Source organism: Budorcas taxicolor, chromosome 2 (assembly GCF_023091745.1).
Source record: "Budorcas taxicolor isolate Tak-1 chromosome 2, Takin1.1, whole genome shotgun sequence".
NCBI lineage: Eukaryota > Metazoa > Chordata > Mammalia > Artiodactyla > Bovidae > Budorcas > Budorcas taxicolor.
In genome coordinates this window covers 120,822,043-120,848,049 of record NC_068911.1, presented here as the reverse complement: position 1 = coordinate 120,848,049, position 26,007 = coordinate 120,822,043, and the positions used below count along the sequence as shown (strand labels likewise).

General features: G+C 40.1%; 1 protein-coding gene across 1 annotated transcript in view; it reads right to left on the bottom strand.

The window, feature by feature from the left end:
• CNTNAP5 (contactin associated protein family member 5) overlaps window positions 1-26,007 on the bottom strand; it is a 1,081,620-nt gene that overhangs the window by 573,023 nt on the left and 482,590 nt on the right. The gene's annotated exons all lie outside the window — the stretch shown is intronic.

Sequence of the window (26,007 nt, the reverse complement as noted above, 5' to 3'; positions counted from 1 at the left end):
GAGTGAACTGATCATCAGTCTAGAAGTAAAACCTCTCATTAGTGATAGCTTTTGCTTGAGGGGACAAGATGTGAATACCACAAGTACCTTTGTCAGGCTGTATTGTGTCAGATGCCTGGTTGTAATAGTCTCTCATGATTTATCCTCCTTATTAACTTGCTTCTGATAGCTGGAGTCATTTTCTCCCATCATCTCCAGCTCAAGGTCAGAGATGAAAAATATAGTTCATTATTTCAACCCTGACTGAAAAGTGCAGTTTTCCTAGCCGTGTGTTGAAAAGGAATCTGAGGTTTTACTTTAGGTTCCTTTAGGTTTCCTTTAGGTTTATGGTTTCCAGTAGTCATGTATGGATGTGAGAGTTGGACTGTAAAGAAAGGTGAGCATTGAAGAATTGATGCTTTTGAACTGTGATGTTGTAGAAGACTCTTGAGAGTTCCTTGGACTGCAAGAAGGACAAACCAGCCAATCCCAAGGGAAATCAGTCTTGAATATTCATTGAAAGAACTGATGTTGTAGCTGAAACTCCAATACTTTGGCCACCTGATGTGGCCAAAGAAGAACTAATTCACTGGAAAAGACCCTGATGCTGGGAAAGATTGAAGGCAGGAGGAGAAGGAGACAACAGAGGATGAGATGGATGGCATCACCAACTCAATGGACATGAGTCTGAGCGAGCTCTGGGAGCTGGTGATGGACCAGGGAAGCCTGGCGTGCTTCAGCCCATGGGGTTGCAAAGAGTTGGACACAACTGAGTGATTGAACTGAACTGAACTTAGGTTCACTGGAAAATAATATTCAGTAAAAGCAGATTTACTATTTGAACAGAGAGGGCAAATATCTTGCATCCTAATCATCCCTGCCTTATCTTATGCTGATGATATGTATCATTTTAGTTTTCATATAAAAAATGAATATACATTATTGTGAAAGTGAAAAAGGAAGTCCTGGTAATTATGATTTAGATAAGCTTATGTAGCAGATATGAATAACCATATCTGAAAATTGTATGTCAAAAAGCTAATAGGAATTTTCTTTTCCTTTTTTTATTGTTGCATAATTGATTGACAACATTATATTAGCTTCAAGTGTACAACACAATGATTAGATATTTTTATATATTGCAAAATCAGCAGCACAAAAAGTGTATTTAACATTTGTATTTTATGTAGTTACAGAAAGTTTTTCTTGTGATGAGAACTTTTAAGAACTACTCTCTAAGCAACTTTCAAATATGAGGAGTCTTACCTCACCAAAGAATACATAAAGATGGCAAATAAGCATCTGAAAAGATGCTCCACATCACATGTCACCTGAGAAATGCAAATTAAAATAATGGGGTTCTGTTAACTGTACGCCTATTAGAATGCCCTAACCCTGAAACACTGACACCACCAAATGCTGAGGTAGGAGGGTGTGGAGCAATAGGTAGTCTCCTTCACTGAGAGTGGGGACACAGAACGGTACAGCCACCGTGGAAGACAGTTTGGTCGTTTCTTATAAAGCTAAATGTACTCTTCCTATACCATTTACCAATCAAACTCTGTGGTATTTACTCAAAAGAGTTGAAAACTTGAGTCCACACAAACACCTGCACACAGATGTTTACAGCAGCTTCACTTATAATTGCCAAGTCTTATAAACAACCAAAATACATTTCACCAGGTGAATGGATAACTAAACTGTGGTGCATTGAGACAACAGAATATTGCACAGCACTAAAAACAAATGAACTGTCAAGCCATGAAAAGAAAGAAACAAACACAAACCTTAAATACGTATTACTTAATGAAAAAATGTCAATCTGAAAATGCTACTCTATGAGTCCAGCTGCATGACATTCTAGGAAAAGCAAAACTATGGGACAGGAAAAAGATCAGTAGAGGCCAGGAGTTGATCAGAGGGAATCAGCCCTCTGGAACTGGCAGAGCACAGAGGATTTCTAGGACAGTGAAAATACCGATACTGAAATGATAAGATGAATGTTATTATATGTTACTCTAAGCTTATGGAATACACAACACCAACAATGAACTGTTGCAGAAGTCGGACCATGAAGAAACCAAGCACCGCACTTGGAGAGTTGGAGATTCAGGTTTATTGTCGAGAAACCAAGCACTGCGCTCGAAAAGTTGGAGAAAGCAGGTTCATTACTCCAGTGGGCCCAAAGGAGTTAACACTTCCAGCTCTGTGCCCAGAACAAAGGAGTTACAGAATTTTTATAGACAGTGCATGACACCAGACTTTAGTGGACAGTGCTGACTGTTAATAGGCTAGTTCAAACTTGGGGTCTCGTACACACGGAAACAGCAGTTAGCAGAGAGAGCAGGGGATGCCTGACCTTTACACAAACATGGTTAAGCAGGATTACAGGGGCTGGGTAATTGACAAGGGTGACTGATGTAAGTTTCACCTCAGTAGCCCCAGGACCTATCTTCTGCCCTTGTGGCTGGCCTGTAGTAATGGATATGCATTCAGGAGGCCATTGTCATCTTTCTAGTCTCCAATGTGTAGTTCAGTTCAGTTCAGTCACTCAGTCATGTCCGACTCTTTGTGACCCCATGAATCGCAGCACACCAGGCCTCCCTGTCCATCACCAACTCCCGGAGTTCACTCACACTCACGTCCATCGAGTCAGTGATGCCATCCAGCCATCTCATCCTCGGTCGTCCCCTTCTGCTCCTGCCCCCAATCCCTCCCAGCATCAGTCTTTTCCAATGATTCAACTCATCGCATGAGGTGGCCAAAGTACTGGAGTTTCAGCTTTAGCATCATTCCTTCCAAAGAAATCCCAGGGCTGATCTCCTTCAGAATGGACTGGTTGGATTGAGACCTGAGCTTTTTGGTAGGGCCTCTATCTTTATAAACTGGGACTCCCAATGATTCACCTCGGTCTAGGGGAAGTAAGAAAAGGGAGGGATGGATAGTTTCCAATACCATGCCCCCAACCAGTTGGCTAAAATTAAATATGCGTTAGTCCCACAAATCCAATATAATCCTTCAGGCCAATGTCCTTCAGTGGACAAGTCATCCCATCAAGTCTTTAAATCAGGGAAGCTTGCTAAGGATGAGGATTAGCCTCTGTATAGTTTGGGCTTTCCCACGTGACTTTGCAAGGAGCTAGCTGAGTTACAGGGCACTCCACTCCAGTACTCTTGCCTGGAATATCCCATGGACGGAGGAGTCTGGTAGGCTGCAGTCCATCGGGTGGCTGAGTCTGACACATGACTGAGCCACTTCACTTTAATTTTTCATTTTCATGCATTGGACAAGGAAATGGCAACCCACTCCAGTGTTCTTGCCTGGAGAATCCCAGGGACAGGGAAGCCTGGTGGGCTGCCGTCTATGGGGTCGCACAGAGTCGGACACGACTGAAGCGACTTAGCAGCAGCAGCAGCAGCAGCTGAGTTACAGAAGCAGAATGAGCATGAGGTTATTTCTAGCTGGGTGAAAGTTTTTAAATTTTCCTCTTCAAAACCTGCAAAATGTGGACTTTGGGTGATGGTTGTTTGTCAGTGTAGGTTCATCAGCTGTAATAAATGTGCTACTCTGATGGGGACGCTGATGATGAGGGAGGCGGACTTGTATTTGTGAGAGCCAGGGGTGTTTCTATACCTTCCTCTGTACTTGCCTTAATTCTGCTCTGAATGTAAACTGCTCTAAAAATAGCATTTAAAATAATTAATAGTGATTCTTTGGAGTTGTTGTTATAGGTGTTTTTATATTTTTCTATTCTTTCATTATAAAAACTTTTACAAAAAATATTTTATTACTTTTGTAATAGGAGAATGTTAAGGCTATTTAATTACAGTTTAAAACAGATCCATTATATACCATCTTACGTGGGTGGGATGGTGGTGAATGGGTGTATGAAGAGGATGAAATTATTCTTATTTGAATTAACTACTTGATAAAACTCAATTTTTTATTATTCACCAAGCAATTAAAATCCTCACCTTGAGCATACACAGTGATAATTTTTTTTTTTTTTTGGACCAAGGAGCTAGAAATATCCTTTGGAAAGCTGAAATTTTGAAATGAAAATAAAAATGAAACCATACTTTTTTGGTAATTAATTTTAAAATACAATTTCATAATTTATTCCTATGGAATAAAGTGGTTCTAACCAAGGTTGCTAATACTCCTGAGACCCAAAAATGAAATTGTCCAGAGGCAGAGGGATATTCACCAGTCCTCACCTTTCTCAGACCATCTCCCCCATCACCCCATCAGTGCTTCTACCTCTGTCCTCTGAAATCAGTCTCTACCAAAACCTAGTGGAGACTATAGACAGCAAGCTGGTATCAGTCATAGAATAATAAGGATCATAATATAGATAACAGCATGGATGTTAAACTGTGATGGCTATAGCTTAACTGGGTCATGCTGGCAGCTCTATATCTTGCAGACTTTATATCCTTATCTATAAAATAGGGTAGTTGCATCCTTTAGAGAAGATTGCTGTGAGCATCAAATGTACTTACCCATATAAAGTGATAATGTATACAAAGGGATGCCATCATGTCTGGCATGTTACTTGTGTTAATTCCTTAAGAGGGATTAGGAGTATTAACAGTGTTCAGGATACACGGAGGACCTTGCATTCCTCCCCAGTCTACTCTTGTGGCTGACACTCCACTTTCTCACCTACAGTAATGCTTTTCACTTTTTGATTCAATGGTTTACTTCCCAGGGGATGCAAGTTGGCCCCAAGTTTTCTGTTCTGCCATACTTCAAACTCTACTTGAAATTCTTTGTGTGCAGGTCTGCACCTGTGTCTTCCTGCTCTATTCTGAAGCCTCCCCACTGGCTCTGCACCAGACTTTGGATTAGGAACTGAGTCCTTAGGAGCCTAGTGCTGAGTGAGGGACATGGCACATACAACTGGTGAGCCATGACACTAATATGGCACGTCATGAGCTAAAATAGAAGGGTATGCCCACTGCTATGGGAACAGTATAAAGTTCAAACATTGTATATGACTGGGAGAGTGGGGTGATTTCTGACATGAATAAGCATGCAATCTGAGTTACTATTGAAAAGACATGCCTTGATCTAGTTGTCTCATGAGAAATTTGGAAAATTTTCAAGAAGATATGCTCAAGTGGTTTATTAAGATTCCAGGAACAACCAGAAGGAAGGAGGTGCTGCCCTTCCTCACCCCTCACCCCCTGCTTCTCAGCCTTCATGCCACGTCTTATTGCCTGGAGGCCAAAACAGCCTGGAAGGGGGCCCACCAGTGATGGTAGTAATATTGCTGAGGGGAGAAGGCTCTTCCTTTCTCCACTCCATGGCACTATCACTTCTTTTCCAATCCATCCCAGCACTCACAATCTGCAATTCAATCCCTCAGATGTCAATGTTTTAAGTGGTAATGACATAGGTTACTTCTAAGAAAATATATCTTCATGTTGCCACAAGATCTTAAGGAAACTGAATTGATCAATAGGGCAGGAGAAAAGAAAATATTGTTGAAATCTCACAGACCTGGGTTTCAAATCTGGTTTTTCTATTTACTAGCTGGGGTACCTAAGACAACTTTCTTGACTTCTCCAAGCTTCAGGGTCCTATTTTTACAGTAGAGCTAAGAGAAACTTACTCTAAAAGCCTCTACAAGAATTACATAAATCATTCTTGAAAATGAAGAGTCACTCAATATTTCACTCCCTAGCTCCATCATTAATCCAAAGCTATTGCTACAGCGGTAAAGATCTGAAGCATGATGTGAAGATGGTATGAAGAGCATGGTATAAAGGAAATCTGAGATTGGGGTTCAGTATGCCTCACATTGCATTGAGCAGACATTTATCCAAGCCTTCATCATTATTCATATTCTCACTATAGCCTTATAACTGCCCTGCTGGACTCAGCCTCTGCAACCTCTCTCTGTCATGTTCCCATTTTCTTTGCTAAAGCCCTTCAGTAAACCCCCTTTGCACAAAAAATTAAATTCTACCTGTCTCAAGTCTGTCTAGCCAAGGCTATGGTTTTTCCAGTGGTCACGTATGGATGTGAGAGTTGGACTATAAAGAAAGCTGAGCGCTGAAGAATTGATGCTTTTGAACTGTGGTGTTGGAGAAGACTCCTGAGAATCCCTTGGACTGCAAGGCAGTCCAACTAGTCCATCCTAAAGGAGATCAGTCCTGGTTGTTCATTGGAAGGACTGATGTTGAAGCTGAAACTCCAACAGTTTGGCCACCTGATGTGAAGAGCTAATTCATTTGAAAAGACCCTAGTGCTGGGAAAGATTGAGGTCAGGAGGAGAAGGGGATAACAGGATGAGATGGTTGGATGACATCACCGACTCAATGGACATGGGTTTGGGTGGACTCCAGGAGTTGGTAATGGACAGGGATGCCTGGCATGCTGTGGTACATGGGGTCGCCAAGAGTCAGACATGACTGAGTGACTGAACTGAGCTGTCTCTGTCCTACTTTCTCCCCTCATCCACTACTTCTCTCCACAACCTTCATCCTACTGTAAGTCATGTGTGTGTGTGTGTGTGTGTGTGTGTGTGATATGCATAGGAGCACGCAGTTAGTAAGTGGCAGAGCTGGAAATCCAACCAACCCAATGGGACTTAGGCTTACTTTGAGTGTGCTGAGAACCTTCCCAAGTGCCACCCCTCGCTGGCTGATGCTCTGACATACAGCTCATTAGTCTGGTGCTTAGCCCTGCCCTTAGCAGCTTCCTCCCGCAAGTTAGTTTTCCACCAAGCACACTGCCACTCTTTGATAATTCACCTCCCAACCAGATTTTGACACTTAGTTGTTTCCAGATGTGTTTACTCTCCAGCTCTCAAGCAGGACAGTCAATCCCTTGGGAAGAGGGTTCACATGTGTATAAATCACCTCATTAATTCAGAACCCAGAATTTCATGTGAGCTGATTTAGGGACCTAGTGCAGTACCTGTGCCTGAGGGCAATGCTGTCAGCTGTCCCTTGACCTCCTCTCCTGTGACCTGCCCCCATCCCACAAGAGCCAGGCTACCCATTCACACTCAGAGTTTATTTCTCTGGAGGCACTCAGTCACGATTCCTGAGTTCTTCATAGATGCTCTTGATAACAAAGATGAGAGGCCCCTGTTAGAGAGATCAGAAGTGTGACAGGTTTTCTCTTAACACCACTGAAGGCCAATAAGAGAAACACTTCACCAGTCCAAGAGAACTCAGACAAATACCCTGAACCTTTGCAATGTTATTCAAGTCTCATGCAAAATGCACCAGCCATTTCACAGATGGAGAAATCACATTTTTTAAAAAAAATGAAAAAAAAATGTGTTTAAGAAGGATTAGAGATTTCTCCCACTGAAAAATTAATATTTCTTCCAGACACAGGAGAATTAAGCATTCAGATTCCCAACTTTACTTGGCTACCACAGATTTAACATATTAACAGAAAGGGCCCATCTTTTTCCAGTGCTGCTATTAAGAGAAATAATTCTATTATACACTGGACTTTCCTGAATAGATACTATCGTAACCACCTTGTCCTAATATTCTCCTTTGGTATTAATTTGCAGCATGAGTTCTGGTTATGAAGATCTATACCTTTATTCATATTTTAGACGTCTTGAAGCAAGATGCTCTTTAACAATATGAAAAAAAAAAAACAGGAAAAAATGAAGAAAGCACTGAAAGATGCATAAAGTTTAGAGAAGGATCCCACTGGCAGATGAAGAAGTGTGTGATCACCACAGAGTATAGTTTTTAAAGCACTGAGAAAATTACTGACAAAACTAAGTATATCCTCTGCATTTTCTATCACAGCTTTTCTAAGCCACTCGTACAGATTTCTTCATTTGGATTAAGCAATCCATTCTCCAACAGGAAAAGAAACTAATTAGCATATTTTGCCTAATTTAATGTTCTTCTTAACAGCCTTAGGAGGTTCATATTTTTCCCCATTTGTAAAAAGGAGAAGCCAAAGCTTGGGAAGATTACATACCCTGCCACAACGTATACACACAGTAATGAACTGTTTGACACAGAAGCCCTAAACGTTTTCTCATTAGAAAGTGGGGTGTCAGTGTGAGGATTATGACATGAAACAGCTCGTGGACAGGGATACTGTGCATGATCCTGGTCCAGGAAGAATCAGGCATGCCTGTGGAATGTAATATGAGTGAATGTATAAGGAAGAAGATGCCCATTCAAGGAAAGATGAATGGGAGTTTACCTTACAGGTTGATGTTGATTTCCTCGTGGCCTCTGCTCTTTTTGCCTTTGCTCCTTTACTCACAGACTAAGTTCCATCAGAACAACAGTTCTTGGCTTTTTAAGGGTAGATATGCAATGTTCACCCCACCCTCATTACCTCCACTACGCTTGAGCCCCTACTCTGGTTGATTTGGGGGTCTCACTTCACCCAGACATTCTCATATTTGAGCCTTTATTGAGACCCCCCTCCACCCTGTGAGGTCCATGTTCAGCACAGGGGGATAGCAATGAACTCAACAGAGGTCCCTGGTCTCAAAGGCTAAGCTGGAGGCATTGCTACACGATTACACATTCCTGGGGAGTGGCTGAGCACTCGGTGCAGAATAAGTCTAAAGGAGTGATGTTCAACCCTCTCCAGCAGGAGATAATACTTCTCCCTAGTCCTATGCATCCTAGGGATGCATAGAAGTTAGGCAGGTGAGGTATGTGTAAAGGTCATTGCCAACAGAAAGAAGGAGGTTCCTGTTTCAGAAGTACAGATCTCAGATCCACAAAGATTCCAACTTGCTGGACCAGTTATTCCAGAGGTGTGCTCTCTGTACCAATAGCCTTGGTATCCCCAGGGAGCTTGTTAGAAGTACAGGATTTAGGATATCACTGCAGACCTATGGAATTAGAGACTCTGAGCTTAGGACCCAGACATTGGCATGTTTTCAAGCCCACTAGGTGAGCTAAAAAAATGAAATGATGCTCACTGAAGTTTGAGACCCTCTGAGCTAAAAGAAACCTAGGAGAGTAGGGATGCAAGAGGCTGGGAAGAGAGTCAGGGGTTTTACAATGGAGGATCCTATTAAAAATAAAATAATGAGTTCTAATGGGACCCTGAGATCAATGGCGAAATAACTGTTAAAATATTAAAAATAAGGAACCTTAAAAATAAGTTGGGCTTTTAGAAAGAACTCTCTGGATTTTAGAAAATCCTTCCATATTATTTATTTGGTCAGTGCACATTCCAATCCTAACTACCTAAACCTCTCCCTCAGTGGAATTACCCAATTTCATTGTCTCCTGCCAAGGTGACAAAGCCCTAATGTGGTCTTTTGAGTGTTCTTTTTTCCTTTTTCCTTCCCTTAATACATGATGGCCACTCATCAGAGTTCCTTTTTTACCGACAATGCCAACCAGAACACAGCTGTTAGATATTTGCTTCCTGCAGTGGACCATTCTCCGTCATCCTGAAAATCGATTTTTAGAATCTCATTAAAATGAACTCAATTTGTGGTTTGATAAGATGGTCATACAGTGGCAGATTTTGCTAGAATATTAAGGTTAGGTCGATTGTGAATCTGAGGAGTCTTTAGGATAAAGGCAGCTCCTCCAGCTCACAAACCTCTCCTTTTAGGTCAAGATAAACCCACATTCACTCCCCTCCATAGCAGCAGTACTGAGAAATGCCAGTGTTTGGCGGACTTCCCACTGAGACCATAATTGCTGACCCAGCTGTCATAGCTTGTTGTCAGAGAAAGACAGAGTTCTGGAGGCATATTCTGGCATATTTGATGGATGTTGGTAACTTGTCAACAAACCAGCTAAAAAAAGGATTCCACTGAATAGAAGATTCCGAGCTTGAATCCTCAAGTGAGCTGAGAAGGGTTCTCATGTGGGCTTGTGACACGGAGTCTATTTTCTTAGAAGAAGGAAAGCTGGAACTCAAAGTTGACAAGAGAAACCATTGATTCATTCTGAGAAAATCACTGTGTCTCAGAGTCTGGGACTGTTTGCAGTAACCATGATTTTCAACACAATTACAGTTTGAAGCCTTATCTCATGATATGTTATATAAGAAAAGTGATTATTATTCAGACCATACACTTGCACTGAATACTTGAGGGCTTTGGTTAGCAATCTATAGACCACAGAGGTTTCCACAGTCAACTCACATTTATAGAGATCCTTCACCAACTCTGTGACTTTTACAGGTCTTATCAGAAGCCCATGATAACTTCAGATGAACTGTGAAAACAGTGCAAGTTTCCAAAACTGAATGTGACAATTCCTAAGAATAGCTTTTCTTACAGAATTTCTGATGTGTCTGTGCATGAGTAGTTTGGGAAAAAAAAAAAAACCAGAATAGGTCCTAAGAAGACAACATAAAAAAACAGTCATAGTACAAAAAACAAAATGGAAACTTTAAATTCCAATCCTAACTTTAGTGGATAGACTGACAGTCATACTTGCCTTCTTAAAATGCTTTTTGGCTATCTTACACTTGTGAACAGTTCATGGAATAAGGAAGAACAAAATTGACTCCATATTGGATATTTCTTTTACTGTAAACTTCACATTCTGTATTGCTTTTGCTACAAGCTAATCACTAAAGGAATGTTGCCTATAGCTTAAAGTGTACATGATGGCCCATCTCTGAGAACTCTGCCTCCCACCGCCAAGCTTAAACTAAATTTCCTTTGTTTAAGCTCATACTATGACCAGCCCACCAGTGAATGGCTGCAGGAAGGAAGAAATTAACACATCCACTCTGGAATCTGGCTAGAACCAGAAAATATTTGCAACAAAGCACAAGCTGGAATCAAGACGGCCGGGAGTAATATCAATAACCTCAGATATGCAGATGACACCATCATTATGGCAGAAAGTAAAGAGGAACTAAAAGCCTCTTGATGAAAGTGAAAGAGGAGAGTGAAAAAGTTGCTTAAAGCTCAACTTTCAGAAAATGAAGATAATGGCCTCTGGTCCCATCACTTCATGGGAAATAGATGGGGAAACAGTGTCAGACTATTTTTGGGGGCTCCAAAATCACTGCAGATGGTGACTGCAGCCATAAAATTAAAAGACGCTTACTCCTTGGAAGAAAAGTTATGACCAACCTAGATAGCATATTGAAAAGCAGAGACATTACTTTGCCAACAAAGATCCGCCTAATCAAGGCTATGGTTTTTCCAGTGGTCATGTATGGATGTGAGGGTTGGACTGTGAAGAAAGCTGAGCACTGAAGAATTGATGCTTTTGAACTGTGGTGTTGGAGAAGACTCTTGAAAGTCCCTTGGACTTCAAGGAGATCCAACCAGTCCATTCTGAAGGAGATTAGCCCTGGGATTTCTTTGGAAGGGATGATGCTAAAGCTGAAACTCCAGTATTTTGGCCACCTCATGCGAAGAGTTGACTCATTGGAAAAGCTGACTCTGATGTTGGGATGGATTGGGGGCAGGAGGAGAAGGGGACGACCGAGGATAAGATGGCTGGATGGCATCACTGACTCGATGGATGTGAGTCTGAGTGAACTCCGAGCATTGGTGTTGGCAGGGAGGCCTGGCGTGCTGCAATTCATGGGGTCGCGAAGAGTCGGACACGACTGAGTGACTGAACTGAACTGAACTGAACTGAATTACCTTTTTATGATAGCTCCTGACCTCCTGCTCTTTGTCAGAAATAAAACTAGCATCCAAACCTGGGCAAGATGATTCTTTGGGGTACCAGTCCCCTATCTTCTGGATCTGCTGGCTTTCTGAATAAAGGCTCTATACTTTGCCCCATTACTCATCTCTCAATATATTGGCCTATGATGCAGAGAACAGTATGAGCTTGGACTCAGTAACACTCAGCATACCTAAAATTTGCAGTTCCACTGAGCTCTTCACTAGTGATGCTGCGCTTAGTCACTCAGTTATGTCCGACTCTGTGACCCCGTGGACTGTAACCTGCCAGGCTCCTCTGTCAATAGGGATTCTCCAGGCAAGAATACTGTTGAGGGTTGCCATGCCCTCCCCTTGAGGGGATCTTCCCAACTCAGGGATAGAACCTAGGTTTTGTGCATTGCAGGTGGATTCTTTACCATCTGAGCCACCAGGGAAGCCAACTACAGGACTAAACTGAAATAATGTATTATTTTAGGGCACTTCCAAAGTAATAGAAATCCTTGCATTGTTTATTCTTAAGTACACTGGCAATCACTGGGCATGTTCTTTATTCTCTTTGGTCTCTGTGCTAAACTGTGAGATACAAAATCATTGCCACATGAACTGTCCTATTCAACAATCAGACACAGTAACACTGACAAGGCAAATGAATCACTCTGGTGGTACAAGACACAACAAAGGGAAGCATAATTATAGTCCCTACAATTTTTTAATAACAAAGAGGGGGAGTGAACAGGGGAACAGATAACAAAACTGAGATGACAAGCATGGACTAGAATCATATGGAATGGGCTGGGACATATAGCCACCCCAAGGCAGACAGGTTGAAAGATTCAAGCAGAGGGATCAGTTCAGTTCAGTTCTGTCGCTCAGTTGTGTCTGACTCTTTGCGACCCCGTGAATCGCAGCATGCCATGCCTCCCTGTCCATCACCAACTCCCGGAGTTTACTCAAACTTATGCCCATCAAGTTGATGACAAGTTTCCATAAATCCTAGTCACAAGTTCACAGAAGGAAGGATCAAAGCAAAGGCTGCTATTGCACGGAGAACCCTTGTGAAAAGAGCATAATTCACTTGTGAGCTGCTTCTGTTGCTTCACATGATCACCAGTGGCCCTCAGCCACAACACATAACAGGGAAGAACACGTCTGATCCCATATTAGGTTTATTTATTTTAATCTTTGTATTCTATTGATTCTGTTTCAAGTTAAAAATGTTGCATGTAGCCTGAAAAATATAGCATAACCTGAAATATATAGGATAGCCCATTTTCAAGGCTCTGACCTTTAAGGGTATAGTATTTTTTGATTCATATGGAAAAAGAAAGTTACAGGAACATTGTTACCTGTCTTAAGTGAACAGCTGCAAGAATAAAGAATTCCTGTGCCAGGAAATTTGCCACAACTAATCACACCTCTCCCTCATCTTGCCTTTAAAAAGGCTTTGCTGAAATGCTTTGAGGAGTTCAGAGATTTTTTGTGTGTGTTTGCTTGAGCCTCCATTCTCCTTGTGGTCCTACAATACAACATTCTCTGCTCCAAACTCAGATTTTTTGGTATTGTTTGGTTTCACTGCACATCGGGCACATCAACTTGGGTTTAGTAACAACACAACTGAAAAAGTGTTCTCATAGTGAGACATTTAAATAACACTGTCAAAATTGGAGAGCCACTATCCCCCCACCTGCAACTAGCTGTTATTTTGTTTAAAATTAAAGATTTATCATGTTCTTATGTTTGGGAAATTAAACACTCTTTGCTAATGATACTATCTGGGCACAGTCTACAGAGCTTAGTGCCAGAAGGCCAGCAAGGGAATCACAGTAGATTACTCCAGTGACCATTTCAACAAGGAGTAAATGTAAAACAAAATATAGGAAGCAAGACCTTGACATTTGTGTGGGAACCCACTGCTGCACTAAGTGATCGATCGAAGTATTAATATTAATTGAGTGACTTCACTTTCTTTTCTTTCTTTTTTGGCTTATAGGTGAGTGGGGGCAGTGTTCCTGAGCCAGGGCACTATGTATATCTATAATAACAAAAGCAGCAGCTGCAAATGGCAAATAAGAGTTAAAGTCACAGAAGCAGAATCAGTATGGAGTCAAATTTTTTCTTTTAAGTTTTCCTTTACAATCACCAATATTATCATATAGGTCATGGGACTCCAGTGTGATACAGTCAGTCAAATTACCCCTTGGGCAGCAGGATATTAAATCATCAGGAAACATGTTAACTCTCAGTTTTTCCTTCCTTTGGGAACCTCACAAAAGACTTGGTTTCCTCAACTTTGACTACAAGCATTTACTTGTGTGCTTTTTGAAGTTACTTAAAATCCTTGAGTTCCAAAAAGACAGGTTGTGTTACTTACTTCTCTATCTCCAAAGCTTAGCAAAGGTAGGGGATACTGAGTAATGTTTATTGTCTATTGGGGGAATTTTAAGACTCTGAATCAATCAGCAGAATTATCTAAGATAGATCAGAAAAGTCGACTTAAGTTAATGTGCTTTCATTGCACATATTTGTGTTTATTTGTTTTTTCATAGAAGAGATTTTTCTGTGATTCCTAAATGAACTGAAAAAAGAAGAGTAAACAGATCTCATTCTTTTCAACTAACATTTCTTTTAAAATTTTTATTGGAGAATGGTAGCTTTGCAACGTTGAGTTAGTTTCTACTGTAAGGCAAATTAGCTATACATACACATATATCTTCTCTCTTTTGGACTTCTTTCCCATTTAGGTCACTACAGAGCATTGAGTAGAGTTCCTTGAGCTACAGAGTAGGTTCTCATTAGTTATCTATTGCATACATAGTACCAATAGTTTACATATGTTAATTCCAATTAACTAAATTGGGATTTAGTTAAATCTTTATTTTTTTCTTATTCTTAAGAAATTTCTGGGCCACAATCTACTCATCTACAAAAATGAAAGAGTTGCAATGAATGATCTTGTAGGTTTATCCAGTGATAAAATACTCTGATTTACAAAGTGAAATTCTAAGCTTACATGGGGGCCTCCAAGCCTGCAGGTATGACTACCACCACCCCATTTTTCTATTTCTCCAGGACTTTCATGCTATAAACTTGGCTTTGAGGTTCCCTATAATAAGGCCATATGGGCCTTGAGCATGCCAAGGATGAAATATGCAACTCTGGGGTCTCTACCATGTGTGATAAATGGCCCCAGATGATGAGATAAAAAACAAAAAGGGCGGCTGAGGCTGGGATGACAAAGAGATTTATTTGGGGAAAGAGAATATGACTTCAACTCTGAGGCTGATGAATTGTGGATGACACCACTTGGCAATAATTAACCAAATAGAAGCAAGTCTTTTCTGTGGAAAGAAGGTAACTGGAGATAAAAAATGATGGTGGTAATTTTCAGTGAGGGAAGCCTGACAGATCATTATACCTTATCAGAATTTATAATGCTTTTTAAAATTAATTGGTGTTCCATTTTTTTTTTTTAAGGAAATTAAAATAGAAGCCCCCAGACAGAAGTCCATTTAGCCTGAAGTCTCCAGATGGTCTGATGGAAGTGCTGGAACATTTTGGGACCTGGTATGTAAAAATGTTTACTTCCTTCTTTAAGGCACAGGAGGGATGTGGCCCTGAATAAGGAGGAAAAGGTAAAATAGGGAGAAGTTTGATAACTAGCTTACATGTCAAATAAGGGCAATGATGAACACAGCTAACACTCTTTGAAAGTTTATTGTATGCCAAGTATTATTTCAAATAATTTGCATAAATGAAATGAGCACTATTATTATACTTCTTCTCATAGAAAAATAAACTGTGTTCATAGAGGACCCAAGATTGCCCAAGATAATAACGAGGGTGATAAAGCTAGGTTCAGATCTCTGGTGGTTTTAGTGTAGAGCCCATTCATTTATTATTACCATAGTAATATTAAATTCATTTGCTTGATACTGAAAGTCCTCAAGATTAACAACCACAGACACAAATATGACAATGCTGACTAAAATGAACTGACTCTCAGGATTAGAAGAGGATTTTGAGATAACAGTTTTAAATTTTGGCTCCACATAACACTTATCTAGGAACAGAAAATAAAATGCTTATACTGTGGCCCTTACAGTAATTATGGTTTGATGGACTATAGCCAGAGTTGGTATTTATAATTATATGTTCCCAGGTAGTGATTTCTTATGCAGAATAAGGCTTGAGAACACAGCTCAAAGATCAAGGACTATTAGTCCACGAGCTCTTGGATTGGGCAAACGCTAAACTTTGTCCTTCAACATTGTAATAACATATGCTCAAGAATTTTAGGGTGCCAACTTTCGTCTTTTAAATAAAACAATATTATGGATATTGGAAAAATGAATATATTTTCCCTTTAGAAAAAGTTCCCCGTATCATATGACTAAATTCTTCCAGACACAGAGTGGAAAGTCCAAGGCGATAGGAATGGTACAAATTGTACCACTTTGGGGAAGTTTTTCATTCAACAATTTAATTGCCTTAAATGAAATTGGTCTCATTCTATGTTGAGAATAATGTATCTAAGTAGCTGTGGTCCTTAACTTTGTGGAGCCCATAAACTGGTAGATCAGACAGGTAATTTACAAGGAAAATCACATGTTAATATCTATTAGATATCTATTTATGTGTCTATCTAATGCCCTTCTCCTTCTCTCTTCCAAGATAGGGACAGATATTCTATAGCTAGATCGTGATTACTATGCACTGAATGTCTATATTCTCCCAAAATTCATAAATTCACATATTGAAACCTAATCCACACTGAGACAGTATTTGGAGGAGAGGTCTTTGGGAGGAGACTAGGTCATGAGGATGGAGTCCTCATGAATGAGGTTAGTGTCCTTATCAAAGAGACCCAGAGAGTTCCTTCATCCCTTTTACGAGGTGAGGGCTGGTAAGAAAATGACCATCTATGAACCAAGAAGTGAGCCCTCACCAGACGCATCATTTGCTGTACCTTCCTTTTGGACTTTCCAACCTCCAAAACTGTAAGAAATAGGTTTTCTTTTGTTGATGAGTCATTAGGTACATGGTGTTCTGTTCAAATAGACTAAGACACTTATCAATGTTTTGAAAGAAAAGAATGGTAGAAAGGTAGAAAAATGTGCATAATATTATTTAAATTGGGAAGCAATGGCCAGGTATCTGAGAAGATGATAATAAAGCTGAGACTGATTAAGAGATGAACTGAAGAAGTCACAGGGAAGGGGGAGCATTTCAGGTAGAGGGCAGGACAGAAGGCCAATAGGTACTATCTGAGTCCAGAGAGTAAAGGGATATTGTTGGACAGTAAGGCCAGTGAAGCATGCAAGGGCCAGGCCCTACAGTCCAGTTCTTTCTGCACAGGACTTTGGTTTGTTCCTAAGTCAGGCAGAAGCAATTGAAAGGTTTCCAGCAGGAAGTGACTCAGCTCTGTATTTTAAGATGATCCTGCTGGCTGTCACAGAGATGATGGACCAAAAGAAAAGAGGAGTAAACACAGGATGCTGAGTTAAAAATTCAGGTGATTGAAGATGTAACTGAACTAAGCTTGCAGCTGTGATGACAAAAAGAAATGGATTTATTTGGGATGATTTTTAGATGTAATACTGATAGAACTTGCTATTGAATTTGCTATGGGGAGTAAGAAAAAGGAAAGATTTCAGTAAAGATTCTGTGGTCTGGTTTGTGTGAGTGGTGTATTTATTGAGATGGCAAAGACCATAAGAAGATACTGAGTGTGGTCAGAGTTGATTAAAAGTTGCCTTTGGGATGTCTTCAATTTGAGCTGTTTATGACATAATCAAATTGAGATATCAATCAAACAGATGAATACGTATTTTTAGAGCTCAGAAGAACTATTTGGCTTAGGATGCAAATTGCCTAATATATCTAAAGTCAGTTCACCTTTACAAAATTCAGTTTTCCTTTCTACATACTTAGGAATAGTAATTCTTATCCTAGAAGATTGCGTGAGCTTTGGCGTGTGTTGGACCACACTGAGCCTCTTAAATGGTAGTGGGAGAGGGGGATGTTAATGGTGATGCTAGCACCATTTCTAATGGCAATTGTTGATTTAATCATGAAATAATTGACACCAATAGGGAAGATAGTAGCTCTCTCTCCCAGGAAGAGTCACCATGAATCACAACTAAGAATGATTCTCCTCATTTTCCCATCTATTCTTCTTACATAGACTCTATAAGAGATGATATATTTTAGACAATTATACATTAATATCTTTGTTTCACACATGCATCTTTATATCATCAACTCAACAATGTAAATGAACCCATATACTTTATTCACTTGGTTCATTGGCAAGAACATGCTTAACCAAAGATTAATTAATCTGAAAAATGGTCAGAGAGTGAAAACCAGACCAAAAGCTTAAAAACCAGACACCCTCATTGATAATAGAGGTGACAAAGGGAAAAATTATAATGCAGGAGGTAGTCAATAATTCTTAGAGCAATATAACCTAGCAAGCTAGGCTGCTATATATCTATACATGGAAACATGGCATAGCCAGAATTAACTTGACAGACAGCAAGAGGGCATAACTTGTTCAAAATAACTATTTATAAAGATGTGAAAATTATCTTCTTGGTTCATCATGGATTTACTTAATCCATGGAATTATTTAGCAGTAGTAATCATAATTGGGACTTCACTGGTGGCTGATTGTGAAGAATCTGCCTGCAATGTAGGAGATTTGGATTCAATCCCTGAGTCAGGAAGATCCCCTGGAGAAGAGAATGGCTACCCACTCCAGTATTCTTGCCTGCAGAATTCCAGGGACAGGGGAGCATGGTAGGTTATAGTCTATAAGATCACAAAGAGTCAGACACGACTGAGCAACTAACACACATAAACACTATCATAATAGGCTGCAAGTCACACAGAGAACATAATCAATCTGATTTCAGTGTTGACTATCTGGTAATTTCCATCTGTAGATTAATCTCTTGGGTTGTTGGAAAAGGGTATTTGATATGACCAGTATGTTCTCTTTTCAAAACTCTGTTAGCCTTTGCTCTGCTTCATTTTGTACTCCAAGGTCAAACGTGCCTTTGAGCACGTTTGAGTACCTAACAATTCCAGGTAGCTTTTAACTTCCTACTTTCATATTACCATCCTCTATGATGAAAAGGACACCTTTCTTTGATGTTAGTTCTAGAAAGTGTTATAGATCTTCACAGAACCAGTCAGGTTCTGCTCCTTTGGCATCAATGGTAGGGGCATAGACATATTATTCTGATATTGAATGGTTTGCCTTGGAAACGAGCCAAGATCATTCTGTCATTTTTGAGATTGTATTGAAGTACTGCATTGTGGACTCTTCAGTTGACTATGAGGGTCAACTCTTGCCCACAGTAGTAATGGTCATCTGAATTAAATTTGCCATCCTTGTCCATTTTAGTTAACTGATTTCTAAGATGTTGATGTTCACTCTTGCCATTTCCTGCTTGACCACGTACAATTTGCCTTCATTCGTGGGTCTTACATTCCAGGTTTCTATGCAATATTGTTCTTTACAGCATCAGGCTTTACTTTCACCACAAGACACATCCACAGCTGAGCATTGTTACTGCTTTGGCATAGCCAAAGCTCACTCTTACTTGAGTTATTAGCAATTGCCCTTCCCTCTTCCCCAGTAGAATATTGGACACATTCCAAACTGAGGGGTTCATCTTCTGGCATCATACATTTTTGCCTTTTCATACTGTTCATGAGGTTTTTCAGGCAAGAATACTGGAGTGGACCATTTCCTTCTTCAGTGGACCATGTTTTGTCAGAACTCTTCATTGTGATTCATCTGTCTTGGGTGGCCCTGTATGGGGTGGCTCACAGCTTCATTAAATAACCCAAGCCCTTTGCCACAAGGTTGTGATCCAACAACATGAGATGACTCTCCACATGGACATAACCAGATGGTCAGTGCTGAAATAGCACTGATTATTTTCTTTACAACCAAAAGTGGAGAAGCTCTCTCTGGAGAAGCCAGTAAAATAAGACCAAGTGCTGACTGTGGCTCAGATCATGAGCTCCTTTTTGAAAAATTCAGGCTTAAATTGAAGAAAGTACAGAAAACCACTGGGCCATTCAGGTATGACCTAAATCAAATCCTTTTTGATTATACAGTGGAGATAAAGAATAGATTTAAGGGATTTGATCTGGTAGAGAGAGTGCCTGAAGAACTATGGAAGGACATTCATAACATTATACAGGAATCAGTGACCAAAACCATCCCAAAGAAGAAGAAATTTAAGAAGGGATAGTGGGTATCTGAGGAGGCTTTACAAATAGCAAAGGAAAGAGAAGCAAAAGCAAGGGAGAAAGGGAAAGATATATCCAACTGAATTCAGAGTTCCCAAGAATAGCAAGGAGAGATAAGAAAGCTTTCTTAAATGAACAATGCAAAGAAACAGAGGAAATAATCGAATGGGAAAAACTAGAGATCTCTTCAAGAAAACATCAAGTAAACATTCATTCAAGGATGGGCATAATAAAGGATAGAAATGGTAAAGATCTAACAAAAGCAGAAGAGATTAAGAAAAGGTGGCAAGAAAACACAGAAGAACTGTTCAAAAAGGTCCTAATGACCCAAGTAACCATGATGGTGTTGTCACTCACCTAGAGCCGGACATCCTGAAATGTGAAGTCAGTGGGCATTAGGAAGCATTACTATGAGCAAAGCTAGCTGAGATGAAAGAATTCCAGCTAACCTATTTAAAATCCTAAAAGATCATGGTGTTAAAGCACTCAATATGTCAGCAAATTTGGAAAACTCAGCAGTGTCCAGAGGACTGTAAAAAGTCAGTTTTCATTCTAATCCCAAAGAAGGGCAATGCCAAAAATTGTTCAAAATACCATACAATTGCACTTATTTCACATGCTAACAAGGATATGCTCAAAATCCTTCAAGCTAGGCTTTAGCAGTATGTGAATAGAGAACTTCCAGATGTACAAGGTGGGTTTAGAAAAGGCAGAGGAACAAGAGATCAAATTGCCAACATTTGATGAATCATAGAGTAAGCAAAGGAATTTCAGAAAAAATATCTGCTTCTGTTTCACTGACTATGCTAAAGCCTTTGACTGTGTGGATCACAACACATTGTGGAAAATTATAAAAGAGATGGGAGTACCAGATCACCTTACCTGTCTCCAGAGAAACCTGTATAAAGATCAATAAGCAATAGCTAGAACCAGACATGCAAAAACTGACTGCTTCAAAATTAGGAAAGGAGTACAACAAGGCTATATATTGTCACCTTGCTTATTTAACTTCTATGCAGAGTACATCATACAAAAGGCTTGGCTGGATGACTCACAAGCTGGAATCAAGATTTCTAGGAGAAATATCAACAAACTCAGATATGCACATGATACCACTCAACAGGCAGGAAGTGAGGAAGAACTAAATAGCTTCTTGATGACATGAAAGAGGAGGGTGAAAAAGCTGGCTTGAAACTCAACATTGAAAAAACTAAGATTGTGGCATCCGGTCCCATCACTTCATGTCAAATAGAAGGGGAAAATGTAGAAGCAGTGACAGATTTTCTGTTCTTGGGCTCCAAAATCACTGTGGATGGTGACTGCATACATGAAATTTAAAAATGCCTGATGTAAGAAAAGCTATTACTAACCTAGAGAGCATATTAAATAGCAGAAACAACACTCTGCCAGCAAAGGTCTGTATAGTCAAAGCTATGATTTTTCCAGTAGCCAAGTATGATATGAGAGTTGGATCATAAAGAAGGCTGAGTGCTAAAGAACTAGTCCTTTCAAACTGTGGTGCTGGTGAAGACCCTTGAGAATCCCTTGGACAACAAGGAGATCAAACCAGTCAATCCTAAATGAAATCAACCCTGAATATTCATTGGAAGGACTGTAACTGAAACTGAAGCTCCAATACTTTCACCACTTGATGCGAAGATCCAACCTATTGGAAAAGACCCTGGTGCTAGGAAAGATTGAAGGCAAAATGAGAAGGGGCTGGCAGAGGATGTGATGGCTAGATACCATCACCAACTCATTGGACATGAATGAGAGCAAACTTATCTGGGTTTCTCTGATGACTCAACAGGTAAAGAATCTGCCTGCCTGCAATGCAAGCAACACAGGAGATGTGAGCTCGACCCCTCGCTCAGGAAGATCCCCTGGAGGAGGAAATGGCAACCCACTCCAGTATTCTTGCCTGAAAAATCCCATGAACAAAGGATCTTCACAGGCTAGGGTCCAAAGGGTTGCAAAGATGAACACAACCAAGTGCACACACGCACACACACACACACACACACACACACACACACACACACACACACACACACTGGGAGATAGTGGAGGACAGAGAAGCCAGCCATGTTACAGTCAATGGAGTTGCAAAGAGTTGGTTAGGACTTAGTAACTGAACAATATCGACCATAAATTATAACAGGGAAGACTTTGTGTTTTGGTCTTTGTAGGGTGACCACATTACCCTACTCTTGAACGTAGAGATTCTGGAAGTTGCAGGGAAGTGAGATCCCAGAGACCATGAGAGGGGAAGTGAAAGCAAGAGCAGACAGAGATATGAATCTGAGATGGCCCCTGCCTGGCAGAGAATATGATTCATGTTTCTGAAAAACGCAACATGTAGTGGCGATTGTAGAAACGTCCTCTCTGGTCTACACCCATATTAATACTAGTTGTATTACTTACTGAGCCCCGACACTTTGCTAGATACTCTGCTCCATGCTTGCTGCATCCAAACTCAAAAATGATATAGTCAGCCTTAAAGTAATTACCACTGTTGCTTATAGATGAGAAACAGAGAGGCTCAAAGAAGCCAAGAGGGTTTGCTGGAATTTTCATCTTTTGAAGAGCAGACCATGCGTTCAACTGTTCATATCTGAACACACAAAAGGAATCTGTTGCTCTGAATGTCATTGTGATCATAGCAAAAAGATGGCCCTGGGGACCTGAAGCAAAGGGAACCTTGGGAATGTGGAACCCTTGTCCTGTCATTTATGAAGAGAATGCAGGCAATTAAAAAGTAAAGATTTTAATGACATAAATACTTAGGAAAAAACAAACATGTTACTCCTTCTAGAGTTTTAAAAACAGAATACACCAGAAGGGGCTGAGGAGTCTTCAAAGACCTTCAATTGAAGAACTGCAACCATGATATTCTCAATTATTCAATAAGACAAGAGTGATGTAATAAAGAAACCCATGTATAAGGAAGACTCTAATAAGCTTATGATTTTAAGTGCCTGTAAAATACATAGAAGAGAAAGGAGAGCCCATTAAAAAGAGTACTACAATTAAAAAATAAATAAATAAAAACTTTAATAATAAGTAAGAATGGTTACGCTTTTCAGCCAAAACATTAAATATCCAGGGGGCATATAGCAGTTGTCAGGCACTTATCTGGGTCTCAGATAGCAGAGTTAGGTCATGATTCCAACCTTGTCTCTAAAGAGACTAGTTATTAGTCAAGGAAGCACCAAGCAATTTTAATTTAATAAGATAAGACCCAGAATTGAAGCTCATAAAACGTGGCTACATGATAGAGTCTGGGAGTCAGAAAGCAGGTGACATTTGATCTAGGTGGTGAATGGCTACCAGGAGTCATTCTAGTGAAGGAGAATAAGAATATTTCAGGAAAAAAAAGCAGCAGCTTTGTACAGCAAGCCCAGTATATCCAGAGAAAACTCTAATTCAAAAAGATACACTCACTCCTATGTTCACAGTGAAAGTGAGTCACTCAGTCATGTCTGACTCTTTGCGACCCCATGAACTAAACAGGCAATGGAATTCTCCAGGCCAGCATACTGGAATGGGTAGCCTTTCTCTTCTCCAGGGGATCTTCCCAACCCAGGGATCGAACCCAGGTCTCCCGGCTTGCAAGTGAATTCTTAATCAGCTGAGCCACCAGGGAAGCCCAGGAATACTGGAGTGGGTAGCCTATCCCTCTCAAGTGGATCTTCCCGACCTAGATATTGAACTGGGGTCTCCTGCATTGCAGGCAGATTCTTTACCAATGAAGCTATCAGGGAAACCCCCTATGTTCATAGCAGCACTATTTACAATAGCCAGAATATGAAGCAACCTAAATATTCATCCACAGATAAATGGATAAAGATGTGGTGCATATATACAATGAAATATTACTCACCTATAAAAAATAATGAAATAATACCACACAGCAACATTGATGAACCTAGAGATTATGATACTAAGTGAAGATGCCAAATAGAGAATGTTAAATATCATAATATCACTTACATATGGAATTTAAAAGATTATACAAATAAACTTATTTACATAACAAAAAGTTTATTTATGTCATTTATTTTTATATTCTATATATAAGTGATATCAAATAAACCTATTTACAAGACAAAAATGGGCTTCCCTCATGGCTCAGTGATAAAGAATCTGCCTGCCAATGCAGGAGATGAAGATTTGATCCCTGGGTTGGAAAGATCCCCTGGAAAAGGAAATGGCAACCCACTCCAGTACTCTTGTTTAGGAAATCCCATGGACAGAGGCACCTGATGGGCTATATAGTCCATGGGGTTGCAAAAGAGTCAGAAATGACTTATCAACTAAACAGCAACACCAACAACAAAAAAATATACTCAGCAGACATAGAAAACAAAATTATGGTTACCAAAGGGGAAAGAGAGGATAAATTAGGAATTTGGGGATTAATATATACATGCTATTATATATAAACTAGATAAACAACAAAGTCCTACTATATAGCATAGGGAGCTTTCCTCAGTATCTTGGAATAACTTATAAGGAAAAAGAAGCTTAAAAAGAATATATGTATGTGTGTGTGTGTGTGTGTGTGTGTGTGTGTGTGTGTGTAGTTGAATTACTTTGCTCTATACCTGAAGTAACACAACACTGCAGACCAACCATACTTCAATAAAAATTTTAAAAATAAATAAAAATTTAAAACATAGAATCAGGTGAGAAACTCACAGTCTGTGCAGGGAACTATACATGTGTACTTAGTGGAAGCTGAGTAAAGGAAATGCAGCAAATCAGAGGGGAGTGGAGTATGAAACCACTTGAGAAGCATGGAGTTTTCCAAAGACTGTGAGTAGCACTTGAAAGGAGCAAGTCAATACTCATTTCAGAAAGGTCTTGACGAGGGAGATCATCAGAGAAGCTCCTGAAATAGCAAGTAAAGAAAGATGGGGGACCATTTTGCAAGTGATAAGCAATCTGGACACAGGGGATCTAGTGACAGGGCCCATAAAAGAAATCTTAAGGCATGGGCTGTTTGCCAGAAGAAGAAAGACAAACAAACAAAAAAACAAAACAAATGTAAAAAAGAGTGGCTATATGTATGTGTACGACTGATTCCTTTTGCTGTACACCTGAAATGAACATAACATTGTAAATCAACCATAGTTCAACAAGTTTTTTTTTTAAATCCCATTTGGAGCAGACTCTGTCATGCTGACAGATGACTGAAAGACAAACTCTTCAGTTCCCAGTCTGGTTTGATTCTCCAATTGGAGAAGGTTTTCCAAATTGGAAAGCAGAGAGTTTCTCAGGGAGGCATTGTAGGCTGAGACATTAGAAAAGAGGAAGGGCTCTCCCTTATTAACACTTTTCCTCCTGCAGGCCCGATGAAGTCTATTTTCTTTCTGAAAGAAGGTATAGACAACATGGGAAATGTAAGAGAAGAAAGAGGAAAAGGTCTACACTGCACACTGTCTTTCTGTGGCTCCAGGGCATGAAATAAAGGAATATCTAGCTTTCGTCTGTTTCCCTATGCACCAGTCCTTCCTGCTGCCTGGGACTCCTTTCTGTCAAAGAAGTGACTACCAATGTTTGAGACTCAGCTGAGGCAAGAGGGTGTCTCCTAACTCTTTCTAATGCCAACAGTAACACTTGCTTCCTTTCTCCTTTTGGCCTCCCTTGGCCCTAACTGCAGACATGAAATTAAAAGATGCTTGCTCCTTGGAAGGAAAGCTATAACAAACCTAGACAGCATATTAAAAAGCAGAGACTATGGGGTCTATGGGTGTCTATGGGGTCGCACAGAGTCGGACACAACTGAAGTAACTTAGCATCAGCAGCAGGAAGAGACAGATGTTAAAAAAAATTACACAAATAGTTTATGAAATGCAATCATAAAGAATGCTCCAAAGGAAACATACAGGACTTAAGCCCAGTGGGGTTTTCACTGACGGTTCAGTAGATAAGATTTTGTGCATTCACTGTAAGGGGTACATTGGTCAGGGAACTAAGACCCCACATGACATGCAGTGTGCCCCCAAAAAAAATTTTAATAAAAAAAAAGAAGTCCAGAAAAGGTCTTATCTTCCTCAAAACCCAAGAGCTTTGTATGATTTGTGGTAGAGCTTAAGTGCTAAGTGAAAATTATCAATTGAATAAATAGATGATCAACTTAATGA